Source organism: Pinus tabuliformis, chromosome 2_1 (assembly GCF_031772625.1).
Source record: "Pinus tabuliformis cultivar Carrire ecotype Pingquan chromosome 2_1, CPIR1, whole genome shotgun sequence".
In the NCBI taxonomy this organism is placed as follows: domain Eukaryota; kingdom Viridiplantae; phylum Streptophyta; class Pinopsida; order Pinales; family Pinaceae; genus Pinus; species Pinus tabuliformis.
This window is the reverse complement of record NC_142299.1, coordinates 493,797,017-493,819,905: the sequence shown is the minus strand read 5'-3', so window position 1 is coordinate 493,819,905 and position 22,889 is coordinate 493,797,017.

The following is a 22,889-nucleotide window of genomic DNA, read 5'->3' as shown; positions in this document are numbered from 1 at the left end:
TTGCAGGGAGAAAACTGCGCTGAGAACTCAGACCTGAATAGAGTTGCCATTATAGGAGCAACCAGGAATTTCAGAGCAAGCCAGGACGCATTCAGGTCTGTATGAACTTACTGTACACACCCAGTATAATGGCCGAGTGGAAAAATCAGTGTGATAGTCATTAAGGAAAGTTGTAGCATTGTTTGTTTTGAGTATAGTGTTAGTCAGGCACCATATATATATTTTGCTGACAACATTATGCATGGAACATCATCGAATTGGTGTTAGGAGTAGTCTAACAACAAGATTCGAAATAGAGCAACTAAGCAGATTACCATAGTGAAAAACTGATTTAGTAATGACTACTTCAAAGGCACTTAATCGTACCAAGTAATGTGCCAAGTATGAACAAATAGTTTTCTGAAAACGCAAAATGAAAGGTTAACAGAGCTAATAACTACGTTGTTCTAATTTTACTATAGTCATACCAGTCCAACAATTCCATAGATAAATAACAGAGTCATTTAAATACCATGTTTCCTGTTTCCAAAACTTGGGGGTTTACGTTTCCAAAGTGTCCCCATTTCAGAAAATCATATCCAAATTTGTTCAGCAAGAGGGCTATATCATATATTACATAGATAGAATTGTGCTAGATATGAGTTTATGGTTTGTGATTCTAACATCTATTGCAACAACATGCCAACAAAAAGAAAAGGGGGATGCAAACTCCAACATCAGCTTACAGTCCTTTAGCTTTAGTTTGGTTTTGATGTTCTTTCCGCCAAGTACGTATACAACCTCAGTTTAAAGTTTAGAATAACAATAATAAATGTTTATCAATATTGACTTCGTCGGCTCCAACCTTATTCAATCACAACGTGTGTTTCAAATATTTATGCCTTGTACAATTCAAATTTGATCCATAATAAGTTCAAATTCAATAATCATATTAGTAAGTGCTAGTAAATAAACAAATTTTGATGTAAAAAATACTTTTAATTCTTTGATTTATTAGGGATAAAGGAAACCTATTGAATTTGTAACTTCTTTTATGCATGCCTTTTCACCCTTCTTCCTAATTGATCCCATCATTTCTACCTCATGCCAATTATTTTGACTATTTTCTAACCAACTTGCAACCATGATTGTTTCCCAAGCCCTTTATCTTTGAAATCATATGATGAAGTTTTAGTTCAGAAGTCGTGGACACTGAACCCTTTGAAGTTATTCCTACGAAAAGAAAATTGCAAGTTCAATGCTCTTAACAATGTTAGGGGAGACACTGAGCCATGTTCTATTCAGATTGATAGTCTTGGTTTGATCACAGTAGTAAGAAAGGGTCTGACAAAAATTGAATATTTGTTGTGGGGAGTATTCATAAGCCTTGTTGTCTATATTTTGATGAGTCTTCCTCTCTTTCATAGGGAATTTTTTACGAGACCTTGATTTTTAGTTCCCATTGCTGCCTTCTCTTTGTTATTGAAGAGAATTGGAAAACAAAGATTTGCGAAGACTTTCCATGATATTTTTTGTTTTCTAGATGTGAATTATGAGACAAGATCAAGGATTATTTCGAGGGCACCATGGATCATATAATTCTACTACCAAGGGAATTCTCTTATGGGAACTGCTCTGGTTCACCTTTTTGTAAATACATCTATGAGAGGGGTGAACCTAAGTCTCATGATAAAATTAATTGGATTTTTTTAATATTTCAAAAGTTGTGCATGGTTTCTCTAATTCGTGTGATGGAGTGGACTCTTCACAACAAGAGTTATACCATTAGTGTTAGTTGTTGTGGGTATCTGTGCTAATGTTTTCACTGTCATAGATTCGAATATCGATTTCAAAAGGCTTTTATGTGTTGTGGTCATTGTACCATTGCATCCTTTCCATTTGGAAACATATTCCAGGGACCTAAGTTTCAAGAGAAACCTCAATTATAGGGAATCATCCTAATGTTATTAGCCTTGTTGTGTCTTGGGTATTTGGTATTGGAATATGATACTGGAAGTGGCTTACTCACCACTACATTTGCATGGAATATTTCAGCTATAGGGCATGTTTATATATTTGACTTCCATGAACCTTGAATATTTTTTGCAAGGGAGGAATTTGAAAAGAATGGCCTTAGTGGTCTCATAACAATTAAAGTTTGAGACATTCAAGGCAAAGGATTTCTGAAAAAGTTTTGTGGGAACAATTTGCATCCCACTACAAGTTCTCAAAGGCCATCAATTTGTTTAGTATGGAGAAAACCCATATGGTGATTAAAGATAGTAAAATTCCCTCATATAAGGCTGAGATTTGGTGATTTTTCTTTTGGGGAAAGTCAAATTCATAATTTCATGCTTTTGGGTACATTATCAAAAGACATGGGTCTAAAGAAGAATATTATAGTTGAGTGCTACACTCCTCAACCATCTGCTCAAGGGCTTGAAATTGACATAAGGGAAAATGATGGCGGCAGTGAGTAATTGAGAATGTTGGGATGGAAGGAAAAATTGGCCAAGTGGCTCTCTACTCTTCTATGTTGGAGATAGTACCAAACTTCCAAGTACTTCGTCAGGTAGTTACATCCTAACACTGCTCATAGGAACAGAGAACAGGTCCATTAAGACATCATATGTTGAAGGGCCATCGAGGGTTATATCATATACATTTTCTGCTTTTACTTTCCCTCAGAAATCTTTCCTTAGCATAAAGTTGTCACTGCCTTCATCCTTGTTGTCGTCATTAGAGGGATCACCAACCAGGTTTTATCACTGTTTTTATCAGTTTGTCCATGTAAATAAGGGTTCTCAGCAGTACTAATAATTTCATCTTCAGGGTTGCAATCACATTGATCATCAGTTCAAAGAAATTAATCAAAAAATCCCTCCTTAACATGTGTCTTAGCCCAAAGCTTCTGTTTTCTTTTTGTAACTATATTTGTCCATGTTGTAATAAGGGTCAACATTCATCTCAGCTCTAGAGTCCAAGGTTTGGGTGCCGAAATCACATACATCATAGACAAAGGTTTCATTATTGTCCTGTTCCAGACACACAGGAAAAATTGGTCTGGTCTGTACCTCATCATATTTCCCAAACGGCTCAAGCACTCACTATCTACTTCTAGTATCATTCACCTTCTCGTTGTGATTCATCCATCACTTCCCTTGCAACATATGCATTGCAGTTACAGAATTACAATAAAAATGGTTACAATAAGGGATTGGAATAATGGTTGACAAACATGTTAGTTTCTTATAGCTGAGATCTGATTTCTAATTCCAATAAAAATATTTTGTACCCAGATACCTGCATGGAAAATGAGAAATTTCCATATCTGATTTTTATGAATAGAAATACAGTGAGCTTGTTGACAATGAAATGCATAGCAGAAATAGGAAACTAATTGTAGAAATTTGACACAGTAATATTTACCCTGGAAAACCCTAAAGGGGAAAGCCAGTAAATAGGTAATTTATTATTTCAGCCCAAAGAGAAATTTCTGGAAATTATTGCAGCAATTAATGAACCTGTACAATTCAGAATTTTCTTCGAAATTGTGCCCAAAATTCAATCCAACCTTTTCCTAGTGCTGATAGCCTCCTTGGAATTCATGCCACCTCCAAAATCATGCCAAAAGTTGCCACAATCTGCATGCAGCAGATCTGAACCTCCTCATAGCCCTGTGCACACTTGTATGACCTGTATGGCCTATGCATTTGCGCCCAACAGCCTTGGGATGCCTACAACAGTACGACCCCCTTGAGTTTGCTACCTTGAGATGCATGCAACCCTGAAAAGATCTACTTTTCTTCTCCTCGGTGATTTCTCTTCCCTGCAAATTGATTTCCTTCTTCTTAAGCTCAAATCTCTACTTTGGAGGTCATTATTCTCATTTAAGAGTTTGGGCAATGTGGGTCACAACAATGTTTAGATGGTTAATTTCTACTTAAATAAAATCACCGCTAGACCTAGTGGCTTTTAATGGCTTTTTTATTGAGTGATTGATATTTCAGACCTCAAAAAAAGCATAAAAGAGGTTTTATATTTATATATATGTTGGATAACTTGCTAATATTGAAAGTTCAGTTCTGATGTCCTTGCATATTATTTGACCAGATTAGTTCAAAATGGGCAAGCAAAGCAAATGGAAATATATCATGGATCTTGAGGTGTAAGACCTCAAAGGCAAAATGATGTTCTCTAGTAAAGACTTGGTTTGGACGGAAATAAATAGAAAAAACAATAGTATTGATCGAGTTGTTGTAATCCCATTACGATGAGTAGCTGACTTTATCAAAGGAGAGGAAGAAAATCCTATTGCTCCATGTAAATTCATATGAAAAACAAAAAAAGAACCAAAAGAAAGAGCTACTGCTGCATTGCAATATGAGATGTAAGTATTTAAAATATGTATTGTTTAGATCTTTTGAAACCACATTTATCTTTCTTTCTATATACTAACATTTTAAATTTTTGGTGTTGTTATCATTGTTCATTTGGCCCAGAGGACAAAAGAGGAAATCTTCCAGCTAAATGACGAACCTCATTTGTGCAAAAGAGGGGTTGCCAATGCCACTTTATTGTGAAATTTATGCATGAAACTCCTGATATAACAATATTAACTTTCAATATGTATGAACATGAAGATGAGGAAGGTTGGGCTTGTCATGGTCAACGTGACACTTCAGGTGAGACTAGGACCTTGCATAGGCCAAAGATTTCAAGGGACGTTGTTGCATACGTAGAGAGTTGTTTCTTTTTGGGAGTGCATGTTGATGTAGTGTACATAACCCATATTAAGAGACATGTTGACATCAATGTGGCAGCTTGAGATAGATATTTTTTCTTATACAGGAAAGATATTGTAAACATATATAATAGGTTGGTGAGGGGAAATTATCAACTTCACAAAAAGGATGAAATGAATGTAAACCTTTGGTATCAAAAGCATCGGGAAGATTTTTTCTTTTACCAAAAGCCCAATGGTGTGGAGGTCCCTTTTATAATAGGGATTCAAATAAAGTGGACGTTGGAGACAATGGTCAAGCTATCGCACAATAGCTTAATAGCTATGGATTCAACATTAAACACAAATAAATACGGGGTAAGTCAGATGCCAATTATTGATTGAATATATTTATTTAAGTTGTATACATTCATAATGATTAATAACTTGTATTTGACTTTATGTAATGTTGAAAATGACATTATCAGTTGTATACACTCGTGGCATTTGATGAACATCAAAGCGAGGTGCCTGTTGCATGGGTCATGGCATCACGAAACACATCAGATGATATTGAAATATGGCTAGAGCACCTCATGCGCAAGGGTTTCCAAACCAGTCCTGATTGGAAAGTCAATGCTTTCATGGTTGATGATGCACTGGCTGAAATCAGTGCCTTGAGGTAACTTTAACATTGTCATGATATAACCAAACTTGCATTTTTTCTAAAAATGGCACACTAAAATGCATTGAATATGGGAGGAGGATCACAGGTTGTGATGTGATCTTATGTGTTTGGCATGTACGAAGGGCTTGGTTAAAAAATATCAATCGGTTGGCCACTAGTTCCATAAAAGCTAATGAGATGTTCAGTGAGTTAGGTTTCATCATAAAAAACACTCTCAATTATGAAGTGGAAGATGAAATCAATCAATTTTTTATCAAATTTGCAGATGAATATAAGTTCTTAGACTATTTCAACAAGAATTGGGTCACTGGAGATAAGATTCGTAAGTAAACATTATTTTCGTATTGTATACTTTTTTTTTCTTCTATAAAGGTGATATAGTGAGACTGGCATCGTTCTATTTGCAATTAGGTATGTGGTTAAAAGGTTGTCGAGAGTTTCCTCATGAAATAAGGAGACCAATAATACTATTGAGTCATACCATTGTTACCTAAAAACAACATTTCTATCTGATAGAAGGAAAAAAAGTGCCCGAAGGATGGATTGCATATGCTACTAACAATAGTTGAAACTTGTTATTGGTTCAAGGAAATCTTAGAAGAAGAAGGCTTTCTAAACAACTACAAGAGAGAAAAGCAGCTAGAACATCAGTGGAACGAGCAAGAAAAATTCTAGATACTTATTGTTGTCCTCATGAGAGAATAACCAGTGCTTATTGGGTGAGAAGTCAGACAGATCGAGGTAAAAAATACATTGTCACTTGGTATCGTACGTATTTTATAACGTGTGAATGTCCATAGTCTATGCGTGGAAACATAAAATGTGTTTTTAAACACATAAATGGATTTAGGGTTGTCCGACATATAATCTTTTAGGGTTGTTATATGTTTGTAGATAAATTGTAAATAGTTAAAATATCTAGTATCACTCTTCGTAGATTTTTAAGGAAGACTCGCATTTAGTTTAGGAGGTAGAAACCAAAGTTAAATTTGATATTTTGTATTAATAAAATATCAAATTTAACATAAATGTGATATAATAAAATTTTGTGAAAAAATCAATATAGCAACGCGTCTCGAACTAATGACACTCGTGATAACCAAAAATAATTCATTACGCATTGCAAAGGATTCAAAAGGGTATTTTCTCCCTTCACCAACAAAAACACAATAAATAAAAAATGCTAGTTTTGTTGACCTACCTTGATGTTAAATGTGTCTGTACTTCGAAATGTTCGTTTTTATATGTTAAAAGTTTATTATAAAACCTTTTTTTCAACATTTGAACTAATTTTGAAACCACTAAAATTAATTATATATATATATATATATATATATATATTAAATACGAAAATATAATTTAAAAAATCTTAATTCTTTAACAAATATAAGAGCTTTATTGAAAACTAATTATTTCATACACAGATCATGAGATTAGTTATGTTGTAAGGCGTTTTCCTCAGAAAATTGTTGGAAGAATCATCGCACCTCTATAGAATCCGTAATTTACACCCCAGGGATCCTAGTTACTGGTTTGTAACCTTTACCAACACTTGCGGGTTTTGGTGTAATAGCAAACCTCCACATGGTATCAGAGCTTGGACTCAGGTTCGATTCCCCCGCGTTGCGTTTGAGGGGGAGTGTTGGAAGAATCACCGCACCTCTATGGAATCCGTAATTTCCACCCTAGGGATCCTAGTTACTGGTTTGGAAAGTTTACCAACACCTGCGAATTTTGATGTAACTTTGTGAATGTCCGCTTTACACTAATCTGCAGCGTTAGATGATTAAAAACTTTTCATCCGCTTGATTCCACAGTTTCGGCAGTTGGTAACTCAACTCCCTTATTTACGTGGCTTAATTGGCAGCTTTATTTAAGTGGCTTAACTGACAGCTTCGGCAGTTGGTAGTTGGTAGTTCGACTAAGGCTTAACTGACAACTTCAACAGTTCATAGTTTTCATGCTAACCAGCCATACATTGGGTATTAAATGCCCAATGTAAGGTGGCCCATCTCTATGTATATCATGGGGGTCATCCATGTACACCATGTCTGACATCCCGATCCCCGGCGAATTCCCGGCGACTCCACGACAACTCTGACGCCAGCAGCCATAGATAAGACATGAACTTAAATGCATTTAATGCTACCTCCGCACCAAAAGATTTCAAAATTCAAATGCGTTCCCGCCTAGGATTTCAAATTGAAATATTGAGCCCGGAGTTTCTGCAACAGATTATTGATTAGGGAAGAGATGGTTCTCTGCTTCATTGTGAACCTCTGACGCACCGACTTCGGCACCGTCCCCCACTGCAACAACATCCAAGGCAACTCCATAATCGACATCAGCAACAGGCTTCTCATGGCCAGATCTCTTCCTCATCTGCGGCTGCTGGATCAATTTCTCAAGTTGAGGGGCATGGATATGATTGCGGATCAAATCTAGGCATTCAGGCTATGTAAGCTCCCCTCACAACGCCGCTAAAATCTCCAACACCATATTATGATCTCCATACTTTTAAAATCGAAGTTTATATTAGAAATAAAAAACTATTTTACTTGATTCCGTTCCGTTTTAATTGATGTTTCCGTGCAGGCGAGGATACAATTCAGTAGCGTTGAAGGCAGAAAGTAGAGGACTAATTCGCGCAGAACCAAAAGGGCAGAAAGTAGAGGATTAATTCGAGCAGAACCAAAACAAGCTGTTGATACGCCTGCTGCAGGTTATTAAAAAGGTTTTGGATGTCAGATCCTGTAACGGGTTATTATATCCCGGGATATCTCTTTGGTGAGGCCGATGTAACCGAACAGAGAAAATATTCTCAGGATCGATTCAACTAATTCCAGCGGAGTACCAAATTAAGGCTGCTCGATTCAATTTCAAATATAAAACTTTAATGATGTGCAAGTCCAGCGACCCTTTTGGTAGGAAGAGATGTACTTTGGATGCATTTACATATTATTATATCGTTTTATTATCATTTTATTAACTATCAATGAAGGAAGTGTGTGTTGTCGAACTTCTCAGTTTGAAGTTGTTGTTTTAGATAAATTGTTTTGTCTTGTAGGACCATATTGCATTTAATTAATAAAATTGACTTTAATTCTTAGAAATCAGTCTAGGTTGGCTTCTGAATCGTTAGCTACTGTAATCCTAAAACCAAAAGCTAATCGTGAATACAAACAAGGCATTGGGGAATTCTCCAACTCAGTAAAAATGTGTAAATTATTCAGAAGGCATGGGAAATTTACTAAATCAGTCTCAAGATCGATATTAGGGGGACACTAAGGATGTAGAGATTTACATCATATTCTTATTTTTATTTTGGTTGTAGGGCTTTCTCGATGGGGTTGTTGGTTTTAGGGCTTTTTGGATTAGGTTGTTAAAAATAAATTTTTGATAATAAAAAAATTTACTTATGTGTGGGTATAAATAAATTTAATTATAAATTTTACAAGTCTTAAAATATAAATTAGCTGACAATATTTTTTTTGAAATTGTTAGTTCAAATTTTGTGTTAATTTTTTTCTTTAATATGTTGGATGTTATAACTTGTTGATTCCAGAACTTCAAAGTAAAAAAATTTGACAAATAAAATGAGTAATAAAAAAATCATTCATTTACTAGAAAAACTAACTTAACTGCAATAAAAGAAATTATTTATTTACTACCAAAATTAACTTAACGGCTAATAATAGCAGTGCAGACTTCAAGTTAGAGGGTTCCCAAATGCAAAAATTCTCACTTACATGATTGTAAGAATAGGCTGTAAAATGTATTATTTTGAAATAGTCCTTTGAAATTAATTTTTTTTAGAAGGATCATATTACATTTTAAGTTATTTGTTTAGCATCACAATATGCTTATTCATAAGAATATATTAGACAATTTTTTTCAATAAATAAGATAAATGGAAAAATATTTCAACAGAAGGTAAAATATTTATGGATTTTTAATCGTAATATGCTAAGTCATTATATGGTACTCAATTTATTTTTGTCAGTTTGACTTCAGTAAGAAGGCATAAATTCAAGGAAACATCAAAAAACTTGTTAATACATTGTTTTATGGTAAGGTTCTATGTGGTGATAGAAAGAAAATCTCTTCTCTTGTAATTAGAAACTTTTCACGTTGACTGGTATTTAAAATAGTGAAGTATTTAAATCATGTCTGTCATATTGTTCAAAAAAAAATTGTGAACTATAATTGATTTAATTGATGGGTTTAAAATTTGTAAAAACCTCTATAGTAATTTAAATTAGTAAAAAGCTTAGATACCAACACACTTTCTTGTTGAAAACATAGAGTTAGAAGTAAAATAGTTAAGAAAGTAACAAAAAAAACATATAAATTTAAATAAGATAATAAATGTGTTACAAAATAAAGATAACTAATCAATTAAGTATTTAAAAGGCTTCTGTTTGAGATCGCTGATCATGGCAGAGGATTTGCAAACTGGTAGGCAGTGGTCAGGCCATCCCTGCCATGTTCGTTGGTGGAAAATTATTGGGAGGAATAGACCACGTAATCGCCTCCCATATGAATGGCATGTTGGTCCATCTTTCAAAGGATTGGTAGTTCGACTACGACTTAACTGACAACTTCGACAATTCATAGTTTTCATTTATATTAAATCATGTTTTTCTCTCGAACAAGATTGAAAAAGGCCGAGGTGCATTTGAACGACTTCTCTTTGAGATTGCTGATCATGACAAAGGATTTGCAGACTGAGTACCATCTCCACTTGTTTTTCCGGGCACTATAATCGTTCATTAGGAACTATTTGACAAAAAAATTCCTTTGTCGATGATGATGCCTGGTGATTTCACAAGTCAAAGATATAGCGTTTCAATGATTTATGAATATTCTAAGTATTTCTATTTGTCAAGAATTTACAACTTAGGTTATATTCAACATAGATATAGTCCAAGGAACCAAAATCCTCAAGACACTCTGAAAAACCTTCAAAGAAACATTTGTCGCGGGAGAGATTTGATAGATCGTAATAAAGAAATATATAATTTTTAAATATGGGGAATTATTTATTATCGTTACCTAGATTGAATGACAATTTCTTGGCTACCGAGTTGTATCTAGCACTTTTTTGGAAATCACTCGCTATTTGCTTCTTAAGAGCCGTGAATATTTGGTTGAAATTTGCACACTATTACTTTCCACAATTGATCGTATACATATCGCCGTTACAAACTCATAAAATTCTTTCTTGAAAGGTTTGATCACAGGTATTCAGATCGATCTCTGCAACTTTCTATACGGATATTTAAAAGAATAAAAGGGAATTTGACGAATTACCAACTTCCTGAGTTTGAACCTCAGTGATGAAGAGGATGAGGGCAAATGCAATGAATACCGATATTACACATGGCGACATTGTTGCGAGGAAGACGAAACAAAGAATACGAGGGATAGTAGAAGGCAAAATATAGAAAACGAACTAACATACAAACATTGAAGTCTACCTCAATCAAGATGGCTTACTCAATCGCCTCGCCCGCTATTTATCTCTTCGTTTGGTAGGAAAAGGTGCTCGCGTGCAATGGGAAAACATTAGAAATAATAGAATTTCCTGCAACGTTTTTCAGTGACTAGGTTATTTTATTATGTAACAATTCACGAAACACACGTTTTATTTAGTTCAAGGAAATAGAAAGTAGATGGAGCTCTCAATTTCTTAGGACGTCGAACTCTTATTAGTCTCTAACTCTGACGGAGTACTTCACTTTATTTAACATGATTCTAGTATGGAGGTCCTCATAGTGCAGGCCACACCAATTTTAGTATGGAATCTTTTTATAGTTGCGCTTGCGCAATGAATTTTGTTGTTTAATGTTGTTCATACTCATTTATTATGTTGATAGGCGTCTCTCTTATTGGAATTGGGCACTTTAATCATTTTGTTAATCATAGATTCTAATCAGATAGTTGAAAATAAAAGGTGTTAAAATATTTTTGTCCCCGCCACTATATCAATGGATGAAATGAATGGAGATAGCTTCCCTGCATATCTAAATCCAGTGATTAAACCCAGTTTAAATTATTTTTTTTACCAAATTATGATTAAAAATTTATTGTTCCATTAACTATTAATCAAGTATAGAGATTAATGCAAATTTGATTCCCTTAATTGAAACTCGATGCATAACCTATTTTGAAACATGTATCCGGTATGGAAAGGACCATTAGACTATGAAACATCTACTCCAACCACATGCCAATTGTATTTCATAATTAAGCGCTTATATTGTAACGTTTCCAACTCGCATCCACTAAACCTGAAATTGTTGCCCTTTCACATTCTCAAGAGAACGTTTTCATTTCTCATGTTTGGATTGCCCAATTCGCGTCCACGTAAACCTGAAACTGTTTCCCGTTCACATTCTCAAGAGAAACGTTGTCATTTTTCAAATTTGGATCACTGCTTTTTTTTTCCAAATTACTCATCTTAGTATGGATTTTGAGCTTTGCAGGTTTGGTTACATTGGATTTTGGATGAAGCTCCCTGGAATTATGATTCTGAAGAAAAACATTTTCATTTTTCATGTTTTGATGGTCCAAGTTTGATTACTCAATTTAATTTTTAAATTTGGAGGTTTGATTTTATTTTTAAATTAATCATCTTTGTATACATTATGGATTTTGAGTTTTGTAGGTTTAGAATCTCGATCAAACTCCTTGGAATTAATCTAATTGAGACTAATTAAGACCCAACTAGACCACAAAACCCACAGGAGATGAAGCCACATAGATTTGGTTGCAATATAAGTTCATTATAAGTGAAATATCGCTCTATTTACTGGATTGAATACAATTTTTTGAGGTTATATTTCAATGTTTCTTTCCACTCTTGTGCATAGTATTTTTTCTAAGTGGAAATAGCTTTAGAAAACTTTTCCTAACCATGATCTAATTAAGGAGATATTGACCCCATGAAGATGATACTGAGAATGGAATATAAGGATCTCGACACCTCCCTCATCTTCTTTGCAATGAAGAAGATAACCTAATTGGTACTTTGTGATGGAGTAGGTCTAGACGAAGAAAGGCGAACAAATTATCAATTTAGTAGAAGTTTCTCTATAAATAATATTTAGTTTTTTAATTAACTATTAAATTGTTACTCAAATAGTAATGGAATCATGGATTTAGTTCAGAATGAAATATAAAGTTTATGCCCAGTTAAGAATCAGAGCTTTAGTTGCTAGGTGTGCCTTGTTGCTGTGAAGTTCGATAAAAAAAAATGAGTGTAGAAATGGTTTCAAGGTTCAAAATATTGAGTGCAGAAATGGTTCAATATATGGGAAGGAGGAGAACAAATCGAGGGAGCCCAAATCCACGCAGCAGGGGGAAAGGATAATGAAATGCAACAACATGACAAAAACTTAGTGAAGAAATGAGTGCAAAAATGGTTCAATATATAGTAAGGAGGGGCCAAATCGAGGCACCCTGTAGAAAGCATAATCAAATGCAACAACATGACAACATTCAAGAGTACAGTGAGAGCATAGTCAACCCCATCCTACTCAGCTGATATTTCTATTAATGTAATGTTTAGCAAAACAATTAAAATCATCTAATTGCTTCGTGCAAAGGATAAATTTTTCTGTAAATTCAAATTTCTAAATTACTATTTAACAATTTAGAGTAGTCTACATGCTTTTTTGTGTACAATGTTTTAGAGTAGTCTGCACGCATTTTAGTGAAATTCCAAAACCTGGCCATTTTAATAAACATTTAATACATCCGCACATCTTTAAATAAACCATTAATACCATCTTTCCAAAATGACCGTTACTCCACATAGTTGATTCTATTCAGTAAAATAAGTGTCACAATTCCTCCAGCATATTCACAAAAATATGATATAATGACATCAAGAGATTCATCATATCTCATGAAAGTATATTATAATAACAGTGATTACCTTAATTTCTTGAAGTTAATAAATATAACTTTTGAGAATTTATCACGCTTATCAAAAGGATTTTGTTATTACACACTATGAGTGTAGACAACATTGTTCACTGAATCATTGAAACGTATTAAAAGCAAATGATATTATTCAAAGGGAAAATTTATTCTTGTCATCATACTAATCAAATAAATTTTGTTTGGTAAAATGAGATTAACTTTTTTCTGTTCACGAAATCCTTTATACATATTATGAACCAATGGTATTATTCAATGAGAAAATTTATTCCGGTCATCATTCTAATCAATTAAATTTGGTTTAACCACTTAAAATTATTATTTTTCATGTATATATGTTTATTATAAATGGATTTATTAAAAATAAAAATTATATTTTTTTAATATGTAAATATTTAAAATAAAATAAAATATTATAATATGAAATAACCTCACGTGACCTAACCACATGAATAAGTTCGCTCTTTGGTTAATATAATTGATTATTAGCCTATCTAAGACCAATATTGTTAAAGATAAGATTTTTTATATATATATATATATATATGACTATATAACATATTTATTTAATAATTGAAATAGTTTTAACAATTTTTGCTTAATCAACAAAGAAAAATAGTCTAATATAACTTTGTAATTCTACACAAATATATACATATATATATCGTAATTATTTAATAGCGGAAATAGTTTTAACAATTTTTCTTTAATCAACAAAAAAAATAGTCTAATATAACTATGTAATTCCACTCAAAAAATTCTTGCTTCTATCTGTGGAGAGTAGAAACAATTATTTAAATATGACCTCAAAATTGTATTCAATTACTAAAATACAAGGATATTTCACTTATAATGAATTTGGAGTGCCACTGAATCAATATGTTTTTATGTTTTTGATTCCAAATTTCTTATATAAATATAAAAATTCTTCACAGATTATTATACCCATTTAGTTTTATTTTATTGTGTTTTAACCGTTATTCAAAGTCATGAGACATCATAGGCCATGGTATATAAAAGCAAACCGTTCATCTAAGCTCATTTTCTATGAAAATTCAATATATTACTGTTATATTTTTCGTTTTATTTTTTAATGAGGTATGTTTATATTGTTTTGAAAAGGATTGTGTAAAATTCTTAAATAAACAGGGTTAGGTAAACGGTCTTGTCAATAGAAATATAAACCATTTTGTTAAATTCTTTTTGGATGAAAAATTGGATAGTATTACTCATAAAAATATGATAAATGAGTATTTTAAAGGTTTAAAATTTATTAATGGTGTATACTGTATTAATAAATGTATTAATTGTTTATAATGTATAAATATTAATGTATTGATAATAATGGATTATATTAAAGTGTTAATAGTTTTTTATGTATTAATATATTTTACATTAATAGTATTTATGTTATGGTTTAATGGGTGATAATTTATTATAGAATATGGTTTAACATTATTCTTTGAGTTAAATAAATATATTAATATTAATTAATAATAATATAAATTTATTAATATTCTTTTTTTGCTGAAGCAAGAGACGATCTTTCTATTTCATTAAAACAAAAATAATGTTACAAAATATATAAAAAAAACCGTCCATCTTCATGGACTCAGGAGAAACAAAGGGCAACCTGCCATAAACATGCCCCCCCTACAACAGTCATTATCAAACTCTCAAATTACACAAAAAATTGGACTAAAAGGTTCTCCAACCACGTGGAAAACTCTGGTGCCTTCCACCTCCACTGCCTGGAAAATCAACAACAGTCGCCACTAACCATACTTCGCGCGCCAACCACCGGCTGAGGAAAAAGGCGCCCCAATAAGACTCGTGGAGAAAAAGACCTGGCCCCACTGAAACAGCACGGTCGTTTCTGACCGTAGATCCGGACGGCTAGATCCAACGGCCAAGAGCAAAATCGCGCAGCCAAGCTGACCTAACGTTAGTGAGCGATGGGGGGCGGTATTCCATACCACCCCCCTGCCACGTGTAAGAAGCCTAATGGGATCGCTACCAAAAATCCAATACCATTTACCACTCAGGAGCGATGCGATCACCTGGAAACTGCTAAGAACCCTGTTTTCTGTATAGAAAGTTGTTTGAAGGGAGATTGTCGTCGCCGGAAATCCCGCCAATCTAGACCGATGAACAGCCCAATCAATCCCGGTCGTCGAATCGCCTTGCCTGATCCAATGGCTGAGGATCATTTCGCACCACCTAATATCACTGAACATTAGCGCTTCCCGCCAACTAGACTGATAACTTGCACGATCAATCCCTGCCGTAGAAACGCTTCGCGTGATCCGATGGCTGAGGATCATTTCGCCCCGACTAAGTTCACTGAACATTAGTGTGCGATGAGGGCGGTATTTTAGCTGACCCCACCGCCACATGTAGCCCTCTGTATGGAATCGCTCCAAATTTGGCAAAACCATTTCCTGCTTGTGAGGGTTGCGATCACCTGAAAACCTCTCCCGGCCCGGTAAACCGATCCCGGACGGAAAACCCCTGGTTTTGCGGTTGCCGAGAGTACCCGGGATCCTACCTATCATTTCGTTTTCTCTGCCAGAAACCTGGAAGGATGAAACACCCGCCAGCCGATCTTTCTTAGACGAACCAGGGCCGCCCGACTGAGTATCCACTGGAATCTCAAAAACAATGCTGACTTGTTTTAATATGGTCGAAAAAGCACTGCAACCCCCTGAAGACCTGAAAGTAGAAAAAATAAGAAACATAGAACACCTGAATCAACTGGATTCTGTCTCCATGGCCCTACTCCGAAACACAATCCTGTCTTCATCTGCCTGGTCATAACATTTCGCTTTTAACCTATTCTGAGGCATTTCTTGCCAGCCAAAAGCAACCCTGTTCTCTGTGTTGATCACTCCTTGATTGGCAAGAAGATCAACCAATTTATTTGCCGATCTTCTTACATGTTTAAAGCTAACAGTCCGAAGGCTCTGGAGGTGCTGCTGAATCCATTGAAAGCCCTGGATCAGACACCAGTTCCTTGAGACTTTTTCTGGTCTTGTGCCCCAGCTGATCCTCTTGACTGAATCGATGATTAACTCTGAATCAGCTTCAACAATCACATTTTGCCGGTTATCCTATTTCAGGAAATCTAAGCACTGCTCCATAGCCATCAATTCCGCCATGTTATTCGTGGCTCTTCCTAAATGACAGTAGAAGATGAAAAGTACTCCACCATGCTCATCCCTTAACACCCCTCTGTAACCCGCAGAGCCTGGGTTGCCCTTTGAAGCCCCATCAATGTTGAATTTCAAAAAGCCCTTGGGGGGAGGATGCCAGAAATCTTGCTCAGAAACCAGGGAGAAAACTTTCCTATCCCATCCCTGAGGAATAAGTCCCTGCAGACCTAGATCACCGAGAGTTTTCAAATCCGCAGTAGAAGGAGGGTTCTTGGGGAGATTTTGCACAATAGTGCCAACCATTTCCTTGATTTGTTTTAAGATCTGCTCAAAAAGGCTTTGGGATGACCTCTTTTCATTCTTGAAGATTCTGTTGTTCCTTTCTTTCCAGACATTCCAAATAATGAAACTTGGCATGATGGCCCATGTTGAGCTAAGAATCTCATTGTCTGAAAAGGTTCTTCTCCATCTGTTTAGGGTATTGATGATGCTCCCTTTGTCCCTGTCAGACTGTTGGAAAATGGTGGCAAAAGAATCCCATAAACTGGAGGTGAAGATGCAATTATTGAGAAGGTGCTCCATAGTTTCCTCTTGGGCTTCACATAGCTGACATCTGGAAGGCCCCAGGACACCCCTCTTCCTGATATTATCCCAGGTCAGGATTTTCTTATGTTGAACCAGCCACATGAAGAGTTTAATCTTCATCCATCCTTGATGTCTCCATAGGTCTTGCCAAGTCTTATCTGGAGCTTGTGAGTTGAGGTCAAGGAGAATGAGTTTTGCTTCTTTGAGATTAAAGGTACCCTCACTTTTGTTGCCCCATCTTAGCTGATCTTGCTCCCCTGATTTCAAAATCTTCCTTTGCTCTAACATATTTTTTAGAGTCTCTGCTTTAGCCTTCAGGGGGTTTTCATCCTTGAACTCAAAGTTCCTCCAGGTTCTCCATTTTCCACTACTGTTGGTTTGGACCCAAAAGTCTTTTACTTTAGATAACCCTTTAGTATATGTATCCTCCTTGAGATCCCTCAAGTCTTCCTTTAACAAAATAGGTTCTTGTTGCCATCTGTCCTCCCAGAATAAGGCAAGGTTTCCTTCTCTGATTTCCCAGAAGCTGTTTCCTTGGACTAAGCCCCTATTGTCCCAGGCATTGTTCTAGATGTGAGAGCCCTTGTTGTATCCTGACATTCTTATTAGATCTTTGTTTTGCCACATGTGTGCATATTTTTCTTTCCATATCTTTGCCCATTGTGCCTCAGGATCTTTAACCCATCTCCACCATAATTTAGCTCCTAAAGCCTTACTTAGAATCTCAGGATCATCCAGACCGAGTCCTCCATAGTTTTTGGGTTTGCAGATTTTTTCCCATGCTACCAAGGCCCATTTCTTTCTTTCTTCCCCCTTACCCCAAAGAAAGTCTCTTTGCACGTTTCTAAATTGCTGCAGAACACCTTTGGGGGCTGGGAGAGCTGATAGCATGAAGACTGGAATTGATTGAAGGACAACCTTGGTTAACACCAACCTTCCAGCCAAATTTAAAGATCTGAAAGTCCATTTCCTAATCTTATCTTGCAGTTTGCTAATCACTGGCTCCCAGATGCTCTTGTGAAAAGGCTTGGCCATTAGAGGGACTCCCAAATATTTTGAAGGGAGGATCTCCCTTTGAAAGCCCAAAATTCTTGAAATATTTCTCTGAATAGCAATGTGAGTATTGAAGAAAAAAATCTTAGATTTGGAGAGATTAACTTCCATACCTGAAGCCATGGTGAAGTCTCTCAGGATTTTCTTATAAGCTAGAGCTTCTTTGACTGTGGGGATGCCTTGCAGCATGGTATCATCCACAAATTGTTGATGTGTTAAAGCTTGACCATCTTCAGTAAGTTGGAGACCTTTGACTTTACCAACTTCTTTAGCATGCCTGATAGATCTACCCAACCCTTCCATCATGAGAATGAAGAGAAAGGGAGAGAGTGGATCTCCCTGTCTGAGGCCTCTTGAAGGAATGAAAGTCTCTGAAGGAGAACCATTAACAAGAATTGAAAAACTAGGAGAAGTTACTAGGGCCATTACCCATCTGATCCAATTGTGATCAAACCCAAAAGCCATGAGAACTTTTCTAATATAGTTCCAATTCAGCTTATCATAAGCTTTGGCTATGTCCAATTGCATGATCATTCCAACTTTCCTCTTGCTTGTTAGTGAGTGCACCACCTCATGAGCTTGAATTATATTGTCGAGGATTTGCCTACCTTCCACATATCCAGATTGTTCCCCCGACACCAGGGTGGGGAGAAGAGGTTTGAGTCTATTGGCCACAACCTTGGATATTATCTTGTAGACCACATTGCACAGGGCAATGGGTCTGAACCTGTCAGGAGTTAGAGCTGAATCCTGTTTAGGGATCAGGGCAATAAAGGTGGTATTGAGCGCTTTCAGAATGGTTTTGTCCCTCCTAGAGTCTTCCACTACATTCAGAACATCCTGTTTTACAATATTCCAGCAAGCTTTGAAGAAATCAACATTGAAACCATCCGGACCTGGTGCCTTACCATTTTGCATTTCTTTTAGGACCTCACTGATCTCATCTTCCGATACTGGTCTATTAAGGTTGAAATTGTCCTCATTGGAAACCAGCTTTGGAATATGTCTTGATATAACCCTAATAGATTGTTCCCTATCTGAACAGGATTCCTAAGCAATACCACGAAAGTGCTGAACCAGTACTGTTGCTATTTCTTCATGAGAATGAAGAAGATTACCTCCTTCATCCTTGATAGAAGAAATCTTGTTGTGAGCTATTTTCACCACAATGGATCTGTGGAAAAATCTGGTATTGCGTTCTCCTTTTAGCCATTGCACTCTAGATTTTTGCCTCCAGAAAATCTCCTCTTGTTTACAGAAGTTCTCCCATTCTTGTTGATACTTGGTTGCCTGCTCATTTCTAACCTTATCAAAACCCTCCCTGATAAGGGTTTGGTTGAGTTCCTGCATTTTTCCTTCAACAGATTTTTTTTCCTTCAAAAATATTACCAAACTCCTTCTTGTTCCACTCCTTGAGCCCGAGTTTGATATGTTTTAGTATTTTTTGGAGTAGGAACATGCTTGTGCCTTTAATGTTTAATTCTTCAGCCCACCAGATGGCTATGTTGTTGGCGAAATTTGGGTGGGAAAGCCAGATGTTTTCAAATCTGAAAGGTCTATTCCTAGGGGTACCAATGCCCTGCATTTCCAGTTGCACAGGCCAGTGATCAGAGCCTCCAAAGGGGAGAACGCTTGCAACTATGTCCTTTTCCTTGAGCATAAGATCCTCTGAGATAATGAATCTATCTAATTTGGAAGCCACCTGGGACTCTCCTCCTATTTTACTGTTCCAAGTAAAGGTACCATTACTCATACCAATATCCACTAACTTCAAATTGTCTATGAAAGATTGGAAAGCACAAGAATCTTTATTTAGAGTTTTGGTGCCCCCTTTTTTCTTCGACAAAGATTTGATCATATTGAAATCACCCCCCAAGATCCAAGGGATACTAACATGTCTTTCCCTGAGATCTTGCAGGGAGTATAAAAGCTTGAGTTTGCCATCCAATCTTTCGGGACCATACACATTCGTTACTAGGTAGACTTCCTTATCTCCCACTGGCTGTATGACCATTGATAGATAATCCCTGGCTGCCTCTGCATCTATAATGTCAAATTTTTGGGGGTTCCAAAGTGTGATAATGCCACCTGCTGTATTCTCTGCTTTGACTTCCAAAAACTCAAATTTATTGAGCAATTTACTGTGAATCTCTTTTATTTTCTGAATGGAACATTTATTCTCTTGGATGAAGATTACATCCGGTGCTGCTTGTTTCATTCTATTACTAAGTAACCTTTGTTTTATTTTACTTCCTAGGCCTCTAATATTCCAAGAAGTGAACTTCATTATTAAATATTTGTAAAGGAGTAACTGGATAGGTCTTTCATCTTACCTGAGTCTATCATTAGCTTTCCACATTCCATCAAAAGCTCATTCTGCTTTTTCTTGCCTCTTTTCTTTCCTGGGTATCTGGGTGCCAAGCCCGGTGTGGTTTTCAAAGCTTTCACACCTTCGTTGCTCTGCCTTTCATGAGTCCCTTGCTTTTCCAGCCCTGTGGTCTGAGTTTTCCATAAGAACAGCTGTTGAACTCTATTGAACTCCTCTGGAGGCAACGAATCCACTCCCTCCCTAGTTCCTTGTTTCAGGAATCCTTCTAGATCTAGATTCTCTTTCTCAAGAATCTCTTGTAGTTCGTGATCTTCCATTTCCATCTCACTCTGGTTCATGTCCAGATCCATATCCAATTCTGTGTCACTCATCATTTCTTTTTTCTGTTTGTTAATGGTTTGTGTTTGCTCATCCTCTTCTTCATTCTCCTCATTCACTGGAGTGTCTCCCTTGACCTGATCTGCTTTCGTTATCCTCTCTTCCTCTTCTAGTGCTTGAAACCTATTTTGACTGGCTTGTTTCCCTTCATTTTGATGTGTTTTCGATCCCCTCTTGCTTCCTTTTCCTTTCTGGACCACTTTGTGAAAGCTTTCAGTGTCTTTCATGGTATTGGTTTTACTATTATTTTCAGTTTTACTGAGAGGGAAATCTCTGAATAGATGCCCATGTTCATGACATTTACAACATCTGAATGGGATGTGCTCATAATCCACTGTTTGTACCCATTCTTCATCAAACACTTCCAATATGACCTCATCCGGCAGAGCTCCAGAAAGATCCATCTCCACACATATTCTTGCAAAGGATGTGTATTTTCCTCTTCTGGTGGCCTCAGAAGCTTTGACAAAACGTCCTAACTTATTTCCTATGGCAGAAAGGGATTCCAGTTGCTAGTAATCCAAAGGTAGAGAGTAGAGTCTTACCCAGACCGGGACTGAGGTAAAAGTTTCACGTTCTGGGACAAAATTCATGATCCAAGGTCTCATATACAGGCCTGCTGCTGCATAAAAGTAGGGCCCTCCTTCAAATACTCTGTCCTTATCTTCAATGTTTGCAAAGACTACAGTAAAGAATCCCTTTGACCCAAGATGTAGTTCTATGCTTCCTTTTGGTTTCCAGTGGTATTTAATCCAAGATTGTAAAGCTTTTTCAGTGGGCCATAAACCCATGAACTTACAAATGATTGCATAAGTCTGCATGTGGTCCCTATGCACCTGCAGAGCAGGATCATTCAAAACAACTCTAGGAGTGATAGTAGTCTTGGGTTTGCATGGTCCCCTTTGAGTTTTGTCTTTTGTGCCCTGTTCCTTGTCCACTTCCTTGCTTTCTTTATTGTTGTTATTCTCCTTAGATTCAGAGCCCTCCTGCTCCCTTTCTCTGTTTCTTTGCTTTTCAGCTGAAGGATCTCTATCCTCTTCTACTAGTTTTTTTCCTCTGTTGGCCACTACCTGCTTGTAGGAGGGAGTGGAGCTCCCTCCTTTACGGCCTTCCATGGAGAACGAACTCTGCTAACTTGTAACCCTAGCTCCAAAATTGCCCTCCTGCTCTCGCCTTCTCCTCTCCGATAATGTATAGTCATAAATTTATTAGTATTCATATCTTAATAAATAAATATATTAATATTAATTAATAATAATATAAATTTATTAGCATTAATATATTGATATATTAATTAAAGTATTGATATGTAACTAAAAAGAATTACTTAATATATAATTATTATAGTCAATAACATTAGTCAAACATAGCCTAATATAAAGAGGTTTATTTAGAATTGTATTTAAATATTTTTAATGTTAAAACATTAAAATATTTTTAGTGCTAAAACATTGAGATATTTACTGTATTCAATCAAAATAATCCTCATTCAATAAAAGTAATCCTAAGTTAATATAATATTAATTAATTAATTAAAACATTAAAACAATAATTAAAATTAATATTAATTAATTAAAACATTAACATTAAAAATTAAAATTAACACATTAATTTAAAAATGTTAAATTAATATATTAATATTAATTAATAATAATATTAATTGATTAAAACATCAATTTAAATGTTTAATAACATTTACTATAAATTTTAAAAAGTTTAAATAAATGTATTAATATTAATATAAATTTATTAATATTCATACATTGATATATTAATTAAAGCATTGATACATAATTAAAAAAAGTTACTTAATATATAATTATTATAGTCAATCACATGAGTGAAGCATAGCTAAATATGACCAAATTCAAACTTGGTCAACCCTATGTTAATTGTATTTGACAATAGTCAACATTGTTCACTCAAAACAATCTTCATTAATTAATTAATTAATTAAAGCATTAAAAAATTAAATATGTAGATCATAATATTAATTAAGAATAATATTAATTTATTAACATTATTACATTTGACATATTAATTAAATCATTCATA